The 23,930-nt window shown below is 41.3% G+C and overlaps 1 protein-coding gene across 3 annotated transcripts in view; it reads right to left on the bottom strand.

The window, feature by feature from the left end:
• The window catches only part of ndrg4 (NDRG family member 4), an 89,497-nt gene extending 66,048 nt beyond the window's left edge, over nucleotides 1–23,449 (bottom strand). Inside the window, exon 1 of one of the 3 annotated variants that reach the window (XM_047384875.1) lies at nucleotides 23,307–23,449. The gene's annotated coding sequence lies outside the window, so the exon portion shown is untranslated. The remainder of the gene's footprint in view (nucleotides 1–23,306) is intronic. The other 2 variants (XM_047384848.1, XM_047384841.1) reach the window with 2 other exon arrangements.
• Between the last annotated feature and the right edge of the window lie 481 nt (nucleotides 23,450–23,930).

The following is a 23,930-nucleotide window of genomic DNA, read 5'->3' as shown; positions in this document are numbered from 1 at the left end:
GTAAAGTGTTACAGACTGTAAGCAAATGTTGCTGTAATTAGCATGAGTCTAATTGCTTCTCTAAAGGTATAATTGCTTATATTCTAGAAACATCCTCGTCCCCCTTAAAGGTCCTTTCTAATTTGGATATAATTTTGTAGGTTCAGACAGCCCAATTATTTTGCCCTCTTCCCACATTCCATAATAAACTGAGTCATCCCTCGCCTCTTAAGGCAGGGATAGCAATAATTGTGCATTTCATCAGATTTTTTATTTGAGACTGAATTAACTACAGCAACTCCTGAAATCTGAAAAATGTCAAATGACAGTATGACATTTCTCACCAGCGTGATCATTCATACGCAACATTTTCGCTCATTATCAGAGGGAAGTGAATTCTGCAATTACAAAATGTGTATTTTTTTATTTTGCATAAACATTTGCATAAAATGAGCAAAGTTAAAATTTTTCATTGGCTGTTTCAGAGCACTTAGAAATTATAGGTTAGCCAAAAAAGACTATTTATATGACAAGCATTTTCTCGTACTCGTCGTCTTCCGCTTATCCGGGACCGGGTCGCGGGGGCAGCAGACTCATCAGAGACAACCAGACGTCCCTCTCCCCAGACACCTCCTCCAGCTCCTCCAGGGGAAGCCCAAGGCGTTCCCAGGCCAGCCGAGAGACATAGTCCCTCCAGCGTGTCCTGGGCCGTCCCCTGGGCCTCCTCCCGGTGGGACGTGCCTGGAACACCTCCTGAGAAAGGTGTCCAGGAGGCATTTGGTATAGATGCCTGAGCCACCTCAATGGGCTCCTCTAGGTGTGGAGGAGCAGCGGCTCTACTCCGAGCCCCTCCCGGAGCTCCTCACCCTATCTCTAAGGGAGTGCCTGGCCACCCTAAGGAGGAACCTCACTTCAGCCACTTGTATCTGGGATCTCGTCCTTTCGGTCATGACCCAAAGTTCATGGCCATAGGTCAGGGTAGGAACGTAGACCGACCGGTAAATCGAGAGCTTCGTTTTTCGTCTCAGCTCTCTCTTCACCACAATGGACCGGCACAGTACCCCCATTACTGCGGCAGCCGCACCAATCCGTCTGTCGATCTCAGGCTCCATTCTTCCCTCACAAGTGAACAAGACCCCGAGATACTTGAACTCCTCCACTTGAGGCAGGAACTCCCCTCCAACTTGAAGGGGACAAGCCACTCTTTTCGAGAACCATGGCCTCAGACTTGGAGGAGCTGATCTTCATCCGAGCTGCTTCACACTCGGCTGCGAACCGCCCCAACGCATGCTGTAGGTCTTGGCTCAAGGGGGCCAGCAGGACCACGTCATCTGCAAAAAGAAGAGCCAAAATCCACTGGTCCCCAAACCAGACCCCCTCCGGCCCTTGGCTGCATCTAGAAATCCTGTCCATAAAAGTTATGAACAGGACCGGTGACAAAGGGCAGCCCTGGCGGAGTTCAACATGCACCAGGAACAGGTTTGACTTAGTGCCGGCAATGCGGACCAAAGTCAAATGTTACATATACACCAGCTTTAGTTTAACAAAAAACTGGCAAACTGATATCTGGCAATGTGTGTTTTGCATCACTGGGAAGGAATTCTGGCCCACTCTTTGCAGAATTATTTCAATTCAGCCACAAGATATTGTCATGGCTCACTGGGAGAAGGAGTCATCTTTCTATAGAAAGGTTGTACGTATGATTCTCCCCTGCCACATGTTGATGTGCCCTTGGGCAGGGCACGTAACCCTATATTGCATACTAATCTGCTTTGTGAATGTGACTGGTGTAAAAGCACTTTGAATGGTTGGCGTGACAAAAACGTGCTATATAGGCTGAGTCAGATTACCACATTGCAGGGTTTTAAAGCATGAACAAACTGTTCAGACCGTCATGCAGCTGCATCCCAATCTGACCCTTTACAGAGGAATTTATTCCAAAAATTCTAAACTAATTATTTTTGTTTATGCTGTGTAGCATGTGCTAAATCAGGTAGAATTTGTTAGTTTGAGTTTAGCACACAAAGTAAATTTACATTTAAGTATGTAGTATGCATCATCACACAACCAGCATTTGATCACAATTAACTGTGATCAACTACTAGTGAAATTTAACCCAGATTTCCAAAACTATGGTTATTGTGAGGAGATTATAACATATTTTTACAGAGGGTGAGGTTGAATTGGACAGTTTTTTTTCTCTTAATAAATAAAACTATGTAAAAACTGGTTTCTGTATTTACTCTGGTTGTTTGGATCAATTCTGAGTTCTTTATTATCGTTTAAAAGCTTGCTGTATTAAGTTAATTTCTCTGTATTCCTTATTGCGAGAAAGATATAGCCATGTAAGTCAATTCTGAGAATTGACTAATATGAGAGAAACCCCCCGACTGTTTTGATGAGTTCAAGCTCTAAATCTAAGATACTTGAATGAAAGATTTTACAATGAAATAAAATGCTATCAAAGCTGATAACACAACAGTATAAAGCTATCTCCCAGATGTGTTGTGAATATCTTTCTTTAAAATGTTGGAGCTGTTGAGCTAAGTATGCAGGATTTTATTCCTCAAGGATCTTCTGAGAGTGCGGATGTTAATCCTAACTGACAGTTCTTCAGCCCCCCATTACGTCCCTCTCCTTCACATCTTCCAACCTGTTGGTCTCCAAACACTCTTGGGAGCAGAAGAAACACTTCACCAGCTGACACGGATGGTATTATAACCTGCGTAGCAAAACACAGAAGTTTTTTTGCTCAATTTAAAATGAGACGTTTAATTATTAATAGCTGCTGGGTGTCTGGAGGAATCTTCCATGGCTGAGAAGCTTCACAGAGCACAGATATAATTTCTGAGAGGAGGTTTAAATGTTAAATATTAGCTCTCACCTCTAGACAGAGACACTCAGCAGCCTTCTCTTCTGCCACTGAAAGATCCCTTGTCTCAAAGATGGTGTCCAAGAAAACGTTACATGCTGTAGCTTGTGTTGCACTCAGTGAAAAATGTGCATTTATACATTCGTTATTCCTGGCGGATTCAAGGAGGAAATAAACAAAGAAATAAGTAAAGTGGCTGCAGGAACGTCCGGTCACACAGCAGGGAACTCACTCTTTTGACAACATTCTTGCTCAAACATCTATTTTTGCCCCAGCTCTCAGTGGGGGTGAGGTGTGAGAAGACACACCTCACCCCCACCTAAATGTTTTTGAGTGCCGAAAGAGAAGCCGATGTGCAATTGTCAAGGTGATGTCAATTAGATTCATGAGGAAGATAAAGTACTGAGCCTGTGCTTTCCATCACTATTCATTCATGTAGTTACTGTTGGTTGTGGTACAAAAGGTCTGTGATGCTGCCTAGAATTTCAATTAGGTGCTGATCACTAATGTTGGTAATCCTCTAAGAAGTGATTGCTGCCATTCATCTGTCTGAAAATGGCTGTAATGCCATTTTAATACAACTTGGAGTCCATATTTTTATAGGAACAATTGCTCTCTTGTAAAAGTATTCAAGAACCACAAGAGATGGCTGAAATAAGAGATGCTTATCACCAGGTTCCAAATCGATTCCACGGTGGTAAAACGGAGCTTGAGCATTTTTACTAGGAAAACTAGAAACAGGAAGAGCTGATGGGCCTAAGGTTTTGCCAAATAAATCTTTTTAACCTCAAAACTGACTTAAAAGGCCACTATATGGCCCTGTCACACTACCATGGAAGTACAGCACATAGACAAATACAATACGGCAATAAGAAAAACACATAAAGCCTTTGTGGTGCTGTTAGAGGTGAGGTTATGACATGGTTTTGTAAAAGTTGCATTTTGAGTTAAGCACACAAAACGCAAGGGTGGGATTTCGAAATTTCCTTCATCCTTTTCCAAAAGACATTGCATTGGGACTCCTAAGAGGCCATTTACATCTGGGTGCCAGGTTTAAAGTATACAAACCTTTTTGTTTTTCTGTAACCAACCCACATCCTGTCCTGAAGAGCATGTAAACTTGGTCCAAAACATAAAAAACAGTAATGTTTGTAGACACTAGTGGACACAGAAAAGGTGTCCAACTAGTATAAATGCCCATTTATTGTCCATTTATGCAGCCTCTTTCTAACATTGTGAAACATCACTAACCTCAAGCTTTCAAGGCGTTTATTAGGTCGCATAGTGGTCAGGCAATAGCCTCTAGATGGCAGTTCTGAATAAGCTTCCGAATTCAGAGGAAAGTTTCAGACAAAAACATATCAACGGTGAAGGAAACCTCGCTAATGTACATTCTCAGAAAGAGATACACAAAGAGGCATTGCAGTAAATGCAGGTAGTCTGTGAGGTCATTAAATACATTGCATAATCGTCTTTTTCTTCATTCTTTTCCCTGAGCTCACATTAACTATACTTAGGCATACTCCGCCCATGTTTAGAGGTGGTATAGCTGCTTTTGTTGTGTTTGGATATGCATCTGCAAGCTCCCTGATAACAGACTAAAATCTGGACAAAATTAATGCAAAAGGGTCGATTTGTATTTTTATTTGGATCTAACGTTGAGCATATATGGGCCTTTAAAAAAAACTCATTTGTGCTTAGTTTTGTCCTTAGCGCTTCAATAGAAGGAAACTTTTTCTCTCTTGTTCCTTGAAAATGTTTCAGCTGCCAACCAAAGGGCATTTTGAACATAGGTTGGAAGAGTCAGGTTTTAGTTGTAGACAGAACAATCACATTAATAGGGACATTAAGGTGAAAAAAAGTCCCTCGCACTACCCGCTCTTTGGTTCCACGTTTGAGTTGTTGTCACTTTAAATATTGTAAATTCAATATTTTATGTTAATGCAACATACAACATAAAGGTTTTTCCTTTTGAATTAAATTACGGAAATAAATTAAGTTGTCAATGATATTGTAATTCTGAAGTCCCATGGTGGATGCGGGCTATAAAAAATAGGGATTCACTTGAGTGTTGTAACCAATGCATAAAAACTATTTATGACTTGCAAATTTATCTCTATAGAATACATTAAAAGAACTTTGGTTCCATGCAAAAATGTGTTGAACTTGTCTTTGTTTTAACAATGTAGCAGAGTGTTTTTACTATGTCATACTGGTCACAATGAAATAATTTTTTTAAATGTAGCAATGCTATCGTTTTTTTTTGTATGAGAGACTAAATTTATCAACAATAAAGATGAATTGATTAATTATTCTGTCTAGATGCTATATGCTTCAAATCAACCTGTAATCATACTGACAAAGTATCTGATACACCTGCAGAGTAGACACCCAGGTTAAACTGTAGAAATATGTTGCCGATATGATTGTTCACTTCAGGCAAGATTAGCACCACACATCTATTCAGGAAATTCCCACCAGAATGTTACTTGTCTGACAGCATGGTGACAGGTGCTGGTGCTGGAGGGAGAGTACAGTCCAAGGACCATTTCAAAGAGCCTAATCTTCCTTCATTGTTATTCTACCATGCAAACTGCCAGCATGATGCAAAAAATATGTTTTTTTCACAATTTACTGAGCATAAACAGTCAAGCCATTTAAGAATGTTGGTGTGCAAACACATTCAACAGCTACTGTCACTATCTCACTATTAGTTCATGGCACACTATGCATGCCGGTTTAACTTGCCTAATGCTTCACTAAATAAAAGCGTCACAGAGGGTCGCACTTGCCTCACACTTGCCATCCCTTATTTATAGAAAAATCTGATTTCATTTTAAGTACTTTTTCCACAAGCAATTATTTCCCTTGTTTATGCTTGTCCTAAGGCTGATAATAGCATTCAGACAGTGCAGTAAAATATGTATTTATTTGGATCTAACTCACTGACATTTATAGATATAGAAGTTTTAAGGAGGTTACTAAGCTTGTGCCCGAGTTCAATTTCCAAGTAGTTAAGATGCTATTGATAAAAGTTTGATGTAACATTTGACGTCTCACAAAATGAGACTTGAGAACAGTAAACTAACAGTAACACTATCTGCACATCATAATTGTTCATACCAGTTCTTCAGAGACATTTACTCAGTGAAAAGACCATGTAAGGCTTTGAATAAGACCAGTAAAATTGTATTGCCAATATGACATTTACAAGGAAACTTTGAGGGTAGACAGGTGCAAAGGCAATGTGTTTTTCTTCTTGTCCTGAGAATAAGTCTAGTTGCAATGTTTTTGTCCAGTTGAAGATATTGAATGTACATGTGAGTACATTTATATTCCTTAGTAGGTTAACATGAAAGACTGTCTTGGATTGTTGGAATATATTTTTTAACAGCTGCTATAAAAACACTTGGGACTACATGCTTGTTCTATTGGGTTTGCTGCTGTAGTCTGGCCATAAAGCTACAGAGCTGATTTCAGTAGGGCAGATGGATGGACAGTGTGTGGCCACCAGTAATCATTGGGAGGAGATGAAGCCTCCACCAGGCTCTTTCCTGGACTGGATGTCAAGGATCAAATCCTAATGGAGCAATCTGTGATAATACATGGTTTTCCTGACTAACTACACTTTCTTCCTCTGATCTGCTTTTCTTTATTGCACTATTAAACCAACAGTCCAACAGCAGTAATTGTCCTGTATTTTATTAGTAACTAAATTGGCAGTAAAATGACAAAATGATGAGAATTATCAGTTGCTAATATTCCACCAAAGCTAATAATCTAACTGCAATATCCTGGTGTATCATTAGATGTGAGCTGAGCAAATGTTGGTTTCATTGCTAACAACAAATGAAGACAATTAGCTGTACATTAACTTCTTACCGATTCAGATTTTCAGTTTTCTTTGAGGTCTGACCTGCCAATTCTGATTATCCTTATATGCAAATTCATTTGAATAAACGTTATTTCAGCATCACAATTAAATGTAAAAAAATCATTGAACATAAAAGAAAAGAAACAAAGGATTATTTTTTGTCAGTTTTGATGTATTTGATGAACAGGCTAAAAAAGAACAAAGTATGATTTTCAGGTATTTGACCTGTTAATCTTCCAGATTTAAGTTTAAAGCTAAAGTTTATCGTAAAAAGTCATTTTTTTGTATAAATCATTGCCTCACATGATGCCAGCTTGTCACATATGTTTGTCAGTAAAATGTAGCAATGAATATATAAACTTTCAATTTGAAGTGGGATATTGCATTACTATTTTATGAAGAGGTCAGTCAGTCAGTAATTTTCTATCTCCAGCAGTCTATGGGCTGGAGGTGGGGTACACCCTGGACGGGTTGCCAGTCCATCGCAGGGCAACACACAAACAACCATGCACACACTCATTCATACACCTAAGAGCAATTTAGAGAGACCAATTAACCTAACAGGCATGTCTTTGGACTGTGGGAGGAAGCCGGAGTACCCGGAGAGAACCCTAAAAATATTGAAAAGGTTCGGGTTGAGCTAAAGTTAAGTCAGTTTTGAAATGTTAACTGCCTCATAGATTGTAAGCTCATTATGTTAACTTGACCCATTTTGAATATAGTTCTGTTTTTAAACAAAATAACACATCAATTAAAAATGCTGAGAAAGTTCACTTTAAGTTAATGTAAGGGTTTATTTTGCAAAAAGCTAACTGCCTCACAGAGCCTTAGCTTGTTACACAGGTTTGTTATAAAGATTTAGCAACGGTTTTCATAAATATGTTGTTCTCTTTGAAAAAGTTAATCTAAGGGTCATTTTACAAAATATTTCAAGGCTGATTATACACTCTCTTGCCATCTTCATACGTTTTGTGAAAGGACCAGTGTATTGAAGGGGGTAGATGTCACTGACTCGCTAAGCGAGGTAGTCACAGCCATTCATCAGCTGAGTTGCATATAGGCAAGCAGGCTTTGTGGGTCGAGGAAGTGATGTAGTGATGATGTGTGGTTTGTGCAACCAGCCAGCACTAGGATTTACAAGCGTAAACAATACTCAAAAACCATTTCCAACAAGAAGAGCAAGAAGGTAAATATTTTGAATTTGAAGCACTTGCTTGGCCAACAACATGATCCCTTCGATTATAGTGCTGATTTTGATGTCCTCCTGTTGTCCCCCACTGCAGGCCTAATTTTGTGAAAACGCACAGCAGTGCAGAACATTAGTGCCTATGGTTGTGAGTTACGAATGGAAAGAGAAATATCAGGGGCGGCTCGACCTTCCAAGTTAGTGACAGAAATATTAAAGATTAATGTCAGGTCAGTTATGACTTTATAGCATACTAACTACATCATGGAATATAACATACATACAACATCTAGGAAATCTAGGAAAAAGCTTTGCATTAATACATTGTAATTTAGTTTTTTAACAAAACAAATGAAAGTTTTAGGTCAGTTAAAGCTTTGAAAAAACCTGAGTCTTTCAAAGAGTGTTAGCTCTTTACAATAGCTTGTCAAATTCAATAAATTTTTGCTAATATGTTAAATATTAACTAGCAGTTTGCTTCAGTGTGTTATGCCTCTTTTCTGACCTAAAATGCTGATAAAGCTCAGCTTATATGTGAAAACTAAATTTAGTTTAATACATGTAGGTCCACATTATGCATGGCTAATATTAACTGAAAAAAAAGAAATAAACTATCTACAGCATTTATAATATTCTGAACTTTCTTGTATACAGTAAGAGGCATATTCTTTCCTACTAATTAAAAACTTGTCATGGGGACAATTTATGTTACCATACATCATATGAAATGTTGACCCTGCTGTGCCAGCCTTCATTATAATGAAATGGCCTCCATAAGTGACCACAGAGTGTCAAAGCGCATTCATTTAATTACCAATAGGTTGGTGCAAGATTCACTTGATTAATCTACTCATTTGTGAGGCACTTTCTAAACATCCAAAATAAAAACACAAAACATATTACATTTTATTTAAGTTAAAAATGACTGGTTGTATTTTGCAGATCAACTGAACCTCCTCAACAAAAATGTGGTAATGTTAATATGAATTCAGGAACGTGAGGAAACAGTTCCCTGCAAACTCACTGAGACCATAACCATGGACAGCCAAGCACAAAGGCTGGTTTTTCAACAGTCATGACCAACAGTAATAGATAACACACACACATTCACACGCACCCTGAGGGGTAAAAAACAATGTTTGTAAAAAATGAGTAATGACGGGGCTTGCTGATATCCTCCATTTCATCTCTAAGAAAAACATTAACAGGAAATAAGAATGCGATTCATCTAAAAATCTTTTGCCCAGTTGAGCTGCATATTCTTAAACTGAACAGATAACTGCTCTGTGTTGTAACTGGATTTCTGCAAGTCTAACAGTTTGACAGCAGTACTATACACACAGGACTCGAAATGTATATTAAATATTTATTAAGTCAGTATTGATGTTGGTAAGTCTTACTGAAAAAAAAACAGTTTTATTTAGGTGCTTTTTAGTGATTTTTTTAAATCAAATACATGAGAATGCTAGGCAGTTCAGGCATCTAATAGATACAAATCTATAACTAAAACTAACCCTTTATTAAATAAAAGTCTTTAAAAAAAGGCACTCTGTTTAACATGTAATCTAGCAATATGTCCTAATTACCTTTAGTGCATAATTGTGTATTATCTGAAATTCTGTGAACGCCTGTGGCAGAGCTAGTCAAATAGCACACATATTGTCAGCAAAAACCATTAGATTGTATTTTCTCCTGATTTCTTTTAGTATTTTTTTCATAAAAAGTTCAACATTAATTTAAAGTTGGTCTTAATGAAACCACAAGCTGAATCATTTAGTCTTAGCCTATGAGGGTCCCCTCAGTTTGTGCTTCAGCTGTGTCCCTTGAACACAAAAAATGCTTTTATAAGAAATATTATGTAGCACACATTTCTATTTTTATGACTGATGCCAGCATTAACTTGAGTTCTTACCATACACCCAAATAATCAGTATGATCATTTGTTTTCCAATTCCTGCTTTGTATTGCAATTATAACTTTAGTTTTCTCAGTCACACCAAATAGTTGTGCATTTTGAGAATTTGTAACCCCTTGAATAATAGCTGTAGTAATTGTTTTTTCTGATACAATGCTTCAAATCTGGGCTGCACGGTGGCGCAGTTGGTAGCACTGTTGCCTTGCAGCAAGAAGGTCCTGGGATCAATTCCTGGCCTGGGGTCTTTCTGCATGGAGTTTGCATGTTCTCCCTGTGCATGTGTGGGTTCTCACCGGGTACTCTGGCTTCCTCCCACAGTTCAAAGACATGCCTGTTAGGTTAATTGGTCTCTCTAAATTGACCTTAGGTGTATGAATGAGTGTGTGCATGGTTGTTTGTGTGTTGCCCTGCGATGGACTGGCGATCTGTCCAGGGTGTACCCTGCCTCTCGCCCATAGACTGCTGGAGATAGGCACCAGCTCCCCCGCGACCCACTATGGAATAAGCGGTAGAAAATGACTGACTGACTGCTTCAAATCATCAAACACATTTTAATATCACACAAAGATAAGCTGAGTAAATACAAAATGCAACTTTCACATCTTGATTTTATTTATTATGGGAATAAAACAATCCAAACCTCACACAATTTAAAATAGTAAGTGCCCCCTAAACCTAAAATCTAGTTGTGCTATCTTGGTGGGAGCAACTGCCAATAAGTGTTTGTGATCATTTGTAATGACTCTTTTCCATCACTGTGGAGAAATATTGACCCACTCTTCTTTGTAGAATTGTTCTAATTCAGCCATGACCCATGTTTATCAAGCATGAATGTCATGTGTAAGGTCATGCCACAGCATTCCAATTAGATATATGTGCAGACCTTGATTAGGCCATTCCAAAACCTTCATTTCGTTTTTGAGACATTGCTCAGATCAATATGCTGCTGCATAATTTGAGTACACTTGAGCATATGGTCTCAAACTGATGGAGGAGGTTCTCCTGCAGAATCTTTAGCTCGAAGGTCGTCAAGATCTTTTTGGGAAATGTGAAATGGCCCTTTGTGTTCTTTTTGGTCTGTATTTGGAAATAGTTTTATTTATATTACCTGAAAAAGTGTCTTCTACTGGTGGAAGACAGCTTCCAATGATGCATTTAAAAAAATATTTTCAATGTGAGCCAGTGGCAAAAAATGGCAGAAGAGACACAGATTGCTCTATTTTTTAAAGGTGTATGAAAGACTTAAAAGAAAAAAACAATCATAAGCATTCTAATATCACCATAAGAAACACAACCTAGTCAAATGTTATGCCATTGGTATCAACACAGCCAAAGTTAAGCAAATGTGCAATTTAAAAAACAGAAAAAAATGTCCAAGGGCCCAGGAGGGCAAGACATTTGGCAGCAGTATTAGGATGGACAAAAACATAAGCATTCAGCTATTAAACAACCTGGGAAATGAATAAACTTCACAAGGTTGAAACAGAGCCAGAAAACAGTGTGAATCTCAACCTGAAGCCATATGATCTACAGAAACCTTTCCGGTTGAATATTAGATTTCCTTATAATACCTGTTGTGACTATAAAATTATGTTATTATCTAATTTTTTTATTATTAGATAACCATGACATGACAAATGAATTACTTCTACAAAGCATGTTTGTTTAATTACTAGGTAATGATTTTCTAATGGCTGACTGTTGCGTAATGAATATGCACAACACTAGACTGTTTGACAGAATGAAACAGATGAACGGAAAATGCCATAAACAATTTCAGGCAAGCTGGATAAGGGGGGAGACTGTGAAGCACTGTATGGTACATTATGTTGGTACAGAGGCTTACAATCCTACGTACATGGTCTGCAGGAGGCTCAGTGGAACCGTGCAGCCAGCCTTGGAAGGGAAGTTCCAAAGCAATCCTTGCGCCATCTATCAGCAGGTATAAACATACAAGAGACAAGGTCTACTATACTGCTGTTGGTACATTCAAGGTGCTAAGGTTGTAATAGGTTTCACAGAATTTGACGAGAAGACTTCATGCTATACAGCTCCTCAGAGCAGACAAAAGGAATAAGCCAACCAACAAACTGAGAAAGATTCTGTAAGGTTTTCTATCAAAGATGAGAAGGTCAAAATTTGTTGGAATATGATCTCTCTCACTAAAATACTGATGCTTCTAAACTGATGGGACTGTGTATTCTACATGTGTATTCAAAAGAGCCTAACACCCAATCTTAAACTAACATTTAGTAACAAAAATCATTTAAACAACCTTTTGTAGTTGAAAAATCAATGCAGTTGTCCTAGTTTCAAATAGACATGAAGAGAGGTACCAAATATGAGAAGCAATCAAGGAGAAACATGTTGCAAAGTGGAAATGCATTAGCATGCAGAACACACTAATAACAGTGCTGCTCTTCCAATGGCTCACTAACTGAGCCAACCTCATTGTTTAGCTGTTGAAAATGCCACTGGGTGGGAGGGAGATGGATGTTTGGAAAGAGGTCTGGAGACTCCATAGAGGGAAAAGATTTGCCTCAACATACAAAGAAGCAGAAAAACAGCAAGACTCACAAGCAAGTTTTTAACCCCTGAAATTATTTAAAATTATAAGTGTAAATAATATAATACTTGCTGTAAAGAAGATGTTAAATTAAGTACAGAATGTTTATTTGAATATAGCATGTACCATATATACACTGCTCAAAAAAAAACACCGTGCAGGATGCTTGGCATTTGCCAAAGAACACCAGGATTGGCAAATTTGCAGGACAATGCTAGACCTCATGCGGCTGGAGTGTGTCAGTAGTTCCTGCAAGATGAAGACAATGAAGCTATGGACTGGCCCGCCCATTCCCCAGACCTGAATCCGATTGAGCACATCTGGGACATCATGTCTCGCTCCATCCACCAACATCACTTTGCACCACAGACTGTCCAGGAGTTGGCGGATGCTTTAGTCCAGGTCTGGGAGGAGACCTGGACTGAGTTCGCTTCGTTCATCCTGGTCGGTGTTTACATCCCGCCACAAGCTAACGTGCAGGTCGCACAGCGCATGCTCGCCGACCAGATACTGAGTGTGGAGCGGACCAACCCGGACTCCTTAGTAATCGTCGCTGGTGACTTTAACAAAGGTAATCTCACCCACGAACTTCCCAAATACAGACAGTTTATAAAATGTCCGACCAGAGAGGACAACATTCTGGATCACTGTTACACCACCATCAGAGACGCTTATCACGCCGTCCCACGTGCTGCACTGGGCCAATCCGATCACATCATGGTCCACCTGATTCCTGCATACAGGCAGAAACTAAAGCTCTGCAAACCTGTTGTGAGGACAACAAGGAAGTGGAGCAGTGAGGCTGTGGAGAATCTCCAGGCGTGTTTAGGCTGTACAGACTGGGATGTGTTCAGGACTACTACCAACAGTCTGGACGAGTACACAGAGGCTGTGACTTCCTACATCAGCTTCTGTGAGGACAGCTGTGTACCATCATGCACCAGGGTGAGTTACAACAACGACAAACCCTGGTTCACAGCTAAACTCAGAAGGTTAAGACTGGATAAGGAAGAGGCCTTCAGGAGTGGGGACAAAGACATATACAGAGAGGCTAAGTACAAGTTTGGCAAGGCAGTGAAAGAGGCCAAACGACTGTACTCTGAGAAGCTCCAAATCCAGTTCTCAGCCAACGACTCTGCGTCTGTCTGGAAAGGGCTCAAGCAAATCACCAACTACAAGCCGAAAGCCCCCCACTCCATCAACGACCGACGCCTCGCCAACGACCTGAACGAGTTTTACTGCCGCTTTGAAAGACAAAGGGACAGTCCTGCAACCATCTCCCACGACGCCCCCCAACAGCTGCAGCCACAATCCACCACCCCCACCTCCCCAACCTCAAGAGGGGCCTTGGCACCTCCAACCCCCACCAGCCCCCTACCCACGCCGAGGACGGCTCTTTCCATCCAGGAGAGGGACGTCAACAAACTCTTCAGGAGACAGAACCCCCGGAAAGCTGCTGGTCCGGATTCTGTCTCACCAGCCAGCCTGAAGCACTGCGCTGATCAGCTGTCTCCAGTCTTCACAGACATTTTTAACACCTCACTGGAGACATGTCATGTGCCAGCCTGCTTCAAGTCCTCCACCATCGTCCCTGTTCCCAAGAAGCCAAGGACCACAGGGCTTAATGACTTCAGACCCGTCGCCCTGACCTCTGTGGTGATGAAGTCCTTTGAGCGCCTTGTGCTCTCACACCTAAAAGACATCACCGACCCCCTCCTGGACCCCCTGCAGTTTGCCTACAGAGCCAACAGGTCTGTAGATGATGCAGTCAACCTAGCCCTTCACTTCATCCTCCGGCACCTGGACTCCACAGGAACCTACGCCAGGATCCTGTTTGTGGATTTCAGCTCTGCCTTCAACACCATCGTCCCAGCTCTGCTCCAGGAGAAGCTCTCCCAGCTGAGTGTGCCCGACTCCACCTGCAGGTGGATCACTGACTTCCTGTCTGACAGGAAGCAGCGCGTGAGGCTGGGGAAGCATGTCTCTGACTCCCTGACCATCAGCACCGGTTCCCCCCAAGGCTGTGTTCTCTCTCCTCTGCTCTTCTCCCTGTACACCAACAGCTGCACCTCCAGTCACCAGTCTGTCAAGCTTCTGAAGTTTGCGGACGACACCACCCTGATCGGACTCATCTCTGATGGTGACGAGTCCGCGTACAGATGGGAAGTGGACCATCTGTTGGACTGGTGCAGCCAGAACAGCCTTGAGCTCAACGCTCTAAAGACAGTGGAGATGGTTGTGAACTTCAGGCAGAACCCAGCCCCACCTGCCCCCATCACCCTCTGTGACTCCACAATTGACACTGTGGAATCTTTCCGCTTCCTGGGAACCATCATCTCCCAGGATCTCAAGTGGGAGCCAAACATCAGCTCCCTCATCAAGAAAGCCCAGCAGAGGATGTTCTTCCTGCGGCAGCTGAAGAAATTCAACCTGCCAAAGACTATGATGGTGCACTTCTACACAGCCATCATTGAGTCCATCCTCACCTCCTCCATCACCATCTGGTACGCCGCTGCTACAGCCAAGGATAAGGGCAGGCTGCAGCGTGTCATTCGGTCTGCTGAGAAGGTGATTGGCTGCAGTCTACTGTCGCTCCAGGAACTGTACACCTCCAGGACCCTGAAGCGGGCAGGGAAGATTCTGGCTGATCCCTCCCACCCCGGTCACAGACTCTTTGAGACTCTCCCCTCTGGCAGGAGGCTGCGGTCCATCCGGACCAAAACCTCACGCCACAAGAACAGTTTTTTCCCATCTGCCACCAGCCTGGTTAACAAAGCCCGGAAACCACCCTGACACTGTCCCTTTCCCCCACACCCCCCCTTTTTTTGCTGACAGGACACTTGTAACCTGTAACTATGCGTTACATTAACGCTCAGCTTGGACTCTCTTATACTGGACTCATCTTATACTGCTCTATATTTACTCTCACTCACTTAAAACTGTGCACTTATATTTATATTATATTGTAGATATGTTTGTACTGTTTAACTTGTACTGTATTGCACCGACTACGCCAAAACAAATTCCTTGTATGTCCAAAAACGTACTTGGCAATAAAGCTTTTCTGATTCTGATTCTGATTCTGATTCTGATCCCTCAGGAGACCATCCGCCGTCTCATCAGGAGCATGCCCTGGTGTTGTAGGGAGGTCATACAGGCACGTGGAGGCCACACACAATACTGAGCCTCCTTTTGACTTGTTTTAAGGACATTACATCAAAGCTGGATCAGCCTGTTGTGTGTTTTTCCACTTTAATTTTGTGTGTGACTCCAAATCCAGGCCTCCATTGGTTAATAAATTTGATTTCCATTGATGATTTTTGTGTGATTTTGTTGTCAGCACATTCAACTTTGTACAGAACAAAGTATTCAAGGAGAATATTTCATTCATTCAGATCTAGGATGTGTTATTCGAGTGTTCCCTTTATTTTTTTGAGCAGTGTATGTATATGTATGTAAATATCTATATATATATACTGTATATATAGATATATACATAAATATATATATATATATATATATATATATATATATATGGGTCAGATGACAGACTTGGCAGGCCTATGTGCATAGTGAGAGTGCGCTGGGAACGTCTGGCGGAGGAACATTCCAGGGGAGGTTGGAGACATAGCGTTCGAACAGACCATGTTCTCCGCATCTATTGTCGATGCTGCTGCCCGTAGCTAGTCGCTGCAGCAATCCTCGAACTCGGTGGTAGCTTTTAGACTCCAGAGGCAGCTGATGGGTACCATGAGGCCAAGTGTGCCATGGCCCAAGCTGTGGCAGGGGCAAAAATTCTGGCCTGGGAGGTGTTCGGTGAGGCCATGGAGAAAGACTACTGGTTGGCCTCGAATCGATTCTGGCAAACCATCCGGCGCCTCACACAGGGAAAGCCGTGCTTCGCCAACACTGTTTACAGTGGGCCTGGGGAGCTGCTGACCTCGACTGGGGACATTATCAGGCAGTGGAAAGAGTACTTCAAGGATCTCCTCAATCCTGCCCTCACACATTCCCTGGTGGAAGCAGAGGCTGGGAACTTGGGGTTGGACTCTTTCATCACCCAGGCTGAAGTCAAATAGCTCCACAGGGCTATTTGACTTCCACTCAAAAAGTGGTTAAAAAGCTCCACGGTGGCAGGGCTTCAGGGGTGGATGAGATCCGCCCTGAGTACCTCAAGTCTCTGTATGTTGTGGGGCTGTCATGGTTGACACGCCTCTTCAACATTGCGTGGCGGTCGGGGACAGTGCCTCTTGGATGGCAGACTGGGGTGGTGGTCCCCCTTCATAAGAAGGGGTGCCCGGAGGTTGTGTTCCAACTACAGGGGGGATCACACTCCTCAGCCTCCCTGGTAAGTCCTACGCCGGTCCTGTTCATAACTTTTATGGACTAGATTTCTAGCCGCAGCCAAGGGCCGGAGGTGATCTAGTTTGGGGACCAGTGGATTTTGTCCCTTCTTTTTGCAGATGACGTGGTCCTGTTGGCCCCCTCTAGCCAAGACTTACAGCATGCACTTGGGTGGTTCGCAGCCAATTGTGAAGCAGCTCGGATGAAGATCAGCTCCTCCAAGTCCGAGGCCATGGTTCTTGACCGGAAAAAGGTGGCTTGTCTCAGGTTGGAGGGGAGATCCTTCCTCAAGTGGAGGAGTTCTAGTATCTTGGGGTCTTGTTCACGAGTGGGGGAGGAATGGAGCGGGAGATTGACAGACGGATCGCTGCGGCTGCCGCAGTAATGGGAGTGCTGTTCCGGTCCGTTGTGGTGAATAGAGAGCTGAGCCGAAAAGCGAAGCTCTCGATTTACCGGTCGGTCTACGTTCCTACCCTGACCTATGGCCATGAACTTTGGGTCATGACCGAAAGGACGAGATCCCGGATACAAGTGGCTGAAATGAGGTTCCTCCGTAGGGTGGCCGGGCACTCCCTTAGAGATAGGGTGAGGAGCTCGGCCATCCAGGAGGGGCTCGGAGTAGAGCCGCTGCTCGTCCACATCGAGAGGAGCCAGTTGAGGCACGTCCCACTGGGAGACGGCCCAATGGACGGCCCAGGACACGCTGGAGGGAGGATGTCTCTCTGTTGGCCTGGGAACACCTTGGGCTCCCCCCGGAGGAGCTGGAGGAGGTGTCTGGGGAAAGGGATATCTGGGTGTCTCTGCTGAGTCTGCTGCCCCCGCGACCCGGTCCCAGATGAAGCGGAACCGTCCACCAGGTCCTTACTCTCAATTTTTAGATCAGTTTTCAGACCTTTTGTCTGATTTAGTGTTGAATACAGATAACATTATTATAGTGGGGGATTTTAACATTCATGTTGACACTGAAAGTGATAGCCTAAATATAGCGTTTAATGCTATCTTAGACTCAATTGGCTTTGCTGAAAACATTAACAAACCTACCCACCTTTGTCTTCATTCTCTGGACCTTGTGCTGACATATGGCATTGAGTGTAAAGACATAACAATATTTTCTCATAACCCTGGCCTGTCTGACCATTTCTTAATAACATTTGAGTTTAATTTAACCGAGCACTCCACACCTGAAATAAAATTTCATAATAGTAGATCATTATCAGACAATGCTGTAACAACCTTTAAAGAATCTGTTCCACTTTTAATTTCCTCATTATCACAGAAAAGCACAGTGGAGGGCAATAATTTTGTTTCTGCCCCTTCACAAATTGATTATTTTGTTCATAGTGTTACTTCATCATTGAGTGGTGCATTAGACAGTGCAGCAGAGTTGTAGCTATTGATTGGTCTGGGACTAATCAATAAATCAGACTGAAAGATGGTTGCTACTCCTCCTCACCCAGTATTTTGAGGAATGTGAAAATTTAAATAATTAGTAGGAGTTGACTCATTTGTAGTAGCATAATCCTCTTGCCGCAGCCAGGTTTCTGTGAGGCAAAATAAATCAATCTGATTGTCACAAATCAGGTCACTAACTAGCAATGTCTTTGAAGAGAGAGATCTTATGATCAGTAGGCCACATTTAATTGTTTTTTCTTTTCGGTCTGAGTTGTGTTTATTTTTATGAGATTTTCCCGATTTCCTCCTTTTAGATTATTTTTTAACCTATTAAATTTTGGCCGTGGGCGAAACACTGTCTTAATAGGGTTGCTTAGACTCCAGGGTTAATTGTGGAGTACCACAGGGTTCAGTACTTGGGCCAATTCTCTTTACTATATATATGCTTCCAATAGGTCAAATTATCAGGCAGCATAGGATAAATTTTCACTGTTACGGTGATGATACTCAGCGTAACTTATCCATAAATCCTGATGAGCCCAACCAGTTAAATAGACTGCAAGCATGTCTTGAAGATATAAAAACTTGGATGACTTTACATTTTTTGCTTCTAAATTCAGACAAGACAGAAGTTGTCGTCTTTGGAATCTTTAAAAAAGAAACTGCTTAGTCAATCACTTAACCTGGATGGCATTAAATTGACCTCCAGTAATAAAGTAAAAAAATCCTTGGTGTAATTTTTGATCAGGACATGTCATTTATATCCCATATTAAACAGGATTCTAGGATTTCCTTCTTTCACCTCCGGAACATTGCCAAAATTAGAAATATCCTATCCAGGAGTGACGCTGATAAACTAGTCCATGCATTTGTTACTTCAAGGCTGGACTATTGTAATTCTTTACTATCAGGATGTTCACAAAATGCAGTTAAAAGCCTTCAGCTGATTCAAAATGCTGCAGCAAGAGTTCTGATGAAAATTAAAAAGAGAGATAATATTTTTCCTATTTTAGCTTCCCTTCATTGGCTTCCTGTTAAATCCAGAATAGAATTTAAAATTCTCCTCCTCACATATTAAGCCCTTAATGGTCTAGCTCCATCATACATCAGAGATCTGATGGTTCCATATGTTCCTAACAGAGCACTTCGTTCTCAGACTGCAGGTTTACTGGTGGTTCCTAGAGTCTCTAGAAGTAGAATATATATAGTATGTCAATTAGCTAAATAATTCATGAACAGGCATAAGCCCAACCACCAGAGGGTGGTAAAGTCCAATACCATCCTTGGTATTTGTGGAATTTGCATCCGCTGCTACTGTCAGGATACAATATGCCACCTTGGCGGCATTAAGAGCGAGAACAGTTTGAAGCAAATTAGCAACAGTACTTAGAAGTTTGCATTTACTGAAGCATGGCAATTATTTCTGTTATAAATATAGTTATAAAAATAAAGAACATCAGTAAAATGTATACCTGTCTGTTAGACAAAACACAACATTAAGAAGTTTGGTTTTTTTCTATCACCAAGCACAGCTAATCAATTTGGCTTTTCTTACTTATGTTTAATTTCTTTGAAATGCTCTATTAGATTTTTCTGTTGAATAAATTGCTGTGTTTAACCTATACATATAAAAGAAAATAGCTCTGTTAGATGAAACATAATACAAACAATTTGCTGATTAATGGTAGCAACATTAGCAAACAGCTACTTCTGAATCAGATTCAGCTGTATTCCATGTTTGTGCACAGAATTTCACTGCAGATCCACTTTGATCTCAGTGATGACATTTTAAATGTAAATATATCAGAGAAATGCAAATAAAAGCTGTTTTTGTAAATATGTGTTGTACAGTGTTTTTACAGAAGAGAAAGATGTAGCTGAATTAGTGCAGATTTGTAATCTGGGCACTCTGACTCTTAAGTGTTCATCAAAGTGACAAGGGGAAAAAACTGCCACTTTGGAGGGTGGCTTTCACAAACAGCTCTCTGTGAAGTCTCAACAGTTTCTGTCCAGAATGTGTGCGATCTGCAGAGTTGCTAGATGCCCTTTTCCTGACCCTAGAACTGTACAAGTCCAGGGTTGAGGGAAGCTCAGCCCTGATTATCCTCTCTGCAGACCTAATTGTTCATTGTAGTTTGGGCCTATCCTGTTTTCAGGATGAGCCAAACCACACAGTGATTGACGAACACAGGACAGACTGATTAATGGTGGTGTAGAAGATAACCAGCAGCTCCTGTGGAAGGTTGTACTTGTTGAGTTGCTACACAAGTACAGTCCCTGCCCTTTTTCCACTGGCCTGGCTCCGCTCCTCTCAGGCAGCTTTGCAAGCGTTCCATTACTGTTTTTTACGTACCGATACTTAGTTTTTTGGTCCCTGCATCTGAGCAGGTACGTTCAGGGCTGAGTAGGGACTACACGGGAAGTGAACAGACTGCTGTTCACTGGTGGACCATGGGACCAGTAGACGTGAGTAGGATTTTGAGGAGGCAGTGCAGGAAAAAGTAAAAAGAAAACTCAAAACCGAACTATAATTATACTATTTACAAATCCTTAACCATGCCTGAAGGCTGAAAGAAAAGAAAAAGCATACAGCAGCTTTCTGAATTACAAGCAGGCAGGACACTGTATTTAATATCCCAAATCAGCTAATCAAACATAAAATCAGCTGTTCAGACTCATTTACATTTCCTCCAAACCACCACTATGAAAGCATGTTTGTTCCAGAAACGTATTGGCGGTCCTTAAGCAAACCAGCATCTGCAGGAGAAGGGAGCAGGCAGAGAGCAGCTGCCCTTAATCAGACTGCCTGCGTCGGATCAAGCGGGAGAAGGACTGCGCTGAATCCGCGGAGCACTAATATCAAATATCCAGCATTATAAAGCTCAAAATTGTAACTTTTTCAGGCAAACTTTGAAGCATTACCAGTCCAGACAGCAGCATCTCAGCTCTCCACTTCTCCTGGAACACCTTCCTCAAATCAGAACCCCTGAGCCTTATTTTTTAAGTTCTTGCTGGGCTGTGGTCCAGATAATTATCCCAGTGGATCATTTTATACAAGAAAAAAAACATGTATAAGACATCCTTGCATACAACAGTACAAACACTATTTGTATTTTGTTTATTAATGTTTTTGTTTTTCTATTTAATAACTATTTATTTGTTATTGTTTCATACAGTAACCTTAATTGCGGCACAACACACTACACTGATGACTGGAGGAGGGGCTGCAACTGTCATAGCTCCAATGGGTCAGTAAACGCAACTGGTACCGTGCGGAGTAGGATGAAACCTTGTAATTTTTTTCTTACTTGAACATTAGGAAGTAAACAGTTCTCTTTGAATTCAACATTAGCAAACAGAGATAACTTATTTAGCTTTGCCTGCTAAGCAAATGTTGCTTTTTCGGTATTCGGATAAATAAACTGTGATATTTTACTTAAACAAAAGAGTTATGCAAAACATAAGATTAACCACTTAGCTAACTAACATTAGCAATATTAGCCACAGTAGCAAATAAGCTACTTGAGTCAGCTTGTTTCCTAATGATGGCTTTCCTCAATCTGTTGCTTTTACTTCCTCTGTTAAGAAAACAAATATTTAATATTGGTTTGCCCTTTAAAGTGGATATTTTAACACTGGATTACAATGTGAAAAATAAGGCTGAAAATTCAGTACACATATTGATTACCATGTGCATTTCCTTTGATTTAAACTAAAAACATGGAGTGATGCAGTCTGCAGTCTGTGTGCTTTCCTTCACTTTATGTGTGAAAGTGATGTTTTATTACTTCCAAATAAAAACAACTGAAAAGGTCTATTTTACAAGAAACAACAAAAAAGAAGACAGCAGGTCAGTTTTGCATGTGGCTCAAAGAGGTATGTATTGGACAGCACTGCACAGTAAAAAGTATGGTGGGGAGCAATTCGAGTGCACAGCTTAATAATATGAGGTGTGAGTAGGTTGCTTATTACTGTGCAGCCAAAGGAACTTCAAACAGATACACTCAAAATGAATATTTCAGTTGGGGTTCAGTTCTATGTATTAATATTCACACAGGGCTCTGGGTTCATCTGTTTAATTTTCTAACCATTATCAAAAATCTCAATATTCAGATGTCAAATACAGGCCAATTGAGCAGTGATACAGTCTAAAATAAAGCTGATGTGTGGCTGGTAGAGAAACAAAAAGCAGGCATCTATTTTGTCTTTGTAGGTCTATTAATAAATTCAGAGCAAGAAACAGACCGCTTCCAAAGGGAAGACAGCCTCGACTTCAATGGGAATGGGAAAAAAATTGGTTTAAAGACAAAGCACACACTGGATGTAAAAAAAAAGGCAATTCTGGTAGAAGGGTATAATTTTAATCATAACATTGTATAAAGAATTGGTTACGCTACAAAGGACAAAGCTAATCTTTTTTTTATTCTTTGATGTAATCTTGTCTTTGATGTAATCTTCTTAATTAGAACTTGCAGATAAAAAAACATGTTTTCTTGTTTTCATATTGCATGTTTTCATTTCTCAAAGAACGCCAGAATTCCAGTTTCACAATCTGTCAGGTGTTGCCAGAAGCATTCAGAAAACGCTGCCAAATACGAGGCACTGCTAACGCAAGCCTGCACCAAATTCAATCAACTTTTATGACATCCACCTATTGTAGAGCCATCATTCAGCTGCCTTAGTCTGCAACAGCCGGACATTATTTTCTGCTCCCTCCTCAGTGACGTAAGCCTCTTAAGAGTGCAATATTTATACACGCGTTTGCTCGCAGTCTTATTAAATGGTGCCCTTTTGTTCCCTGCGGGGTCAACAAATTCAACCTGTCGACATTCCGTTCACGCAAATGCAGAAGCTGCCAGCGGAGTTGTGTAAACAGAAGTACAAAGCCTCAGCATCAGTATTCACGGATTCTGTGCCAGAAAAAAAAAAAAACTAAAAAAAATGCTCTTCTTATTTTAACATCCTCCATCTCTTCCACTTCCTCCTGCTGCTGTTGTCCTCTAACACAAAACAGCCGCCTCTCAAGGGAGGTGTCATGTCTTACTATCATGGACAATATGAAGGATAAATGCAAAATCTAAGCCTGTTGAAGCACTACAAAGAGGTTCAGCCTTCTAATTGACCATTTCAAATGGTTAAATTAATGCAAAACTGCAGATGGATTAAAATTTACTGTACCTGTGGCGTAGCTCTCTGTGATCGTGGTTGGGTTTTTGTCCTTGTCTCTCCGACTGCCACAATCTGGATAAGAGAGAGAGAGGGAGGGAGGGAGTGTGTGTTTGTGCCTGTGGTTGCAATGGACAAAAAGAGAGAGAACGATCTTTCCGTCACTCTGCCTCCCACCCCTTCCTCATGATAAACACAGAGCACGTGGCTTCACTGATGATGCAGAACATAGAAAAATCACAGCACCGAGACATGAGAAAAGAAACACAGGACAAAGGGGAAGGACTTGATGAAAACAGATGAGCACAAAAGGAAAATTAAGAAATAGAAAATTGCGAGGTTGTCCAGCTAATGGGTGTGGTCCTCTGCTCTGAAATGGCAATGACTGGGATCGAAGAATGTGCCAGAAAACTGAGATATTCTACCTAATCTGAAAGGGGGAAAAAATCCTTTTCTGAACAAGCAATCGTGACACAAAATGACTCCATATCAGCTCAGCTCATCCTTACACCCACACACACAGATAAACACACACTCAACACAAGCAGACCAGCTCAACAGCCTGTAGGCAAACAGGGGAACATTTTGTCTGGTTGGAGCTGCCATCAAGGGATCTGACCATGTTTGGGCAAGTGG

Source organism: Girardinichthys multiradiatus, chromosome 2 (genome assembly GCF_021462225.1).
Source record: "Girardinichthys multiradiatus isolate DD_20200921_A chromosome 2, DD_fGirMul_XY1, whole genome shotgun sequence".
In the NCBI taxonomy this organism is placed as follows: domain Eukaryota; kingdom Metazoa; phylum Chordata; class Actinopteri; order Cyprinodontiformes; family Goodeidae; genus Girardinichthys; species Girardinichthys multiradiatus.
The sequence above is the reverse complement of the archived record's forward strand: the minus strand, read 5'-3'. Positions and strand labels throughout refer to the sequence as shown.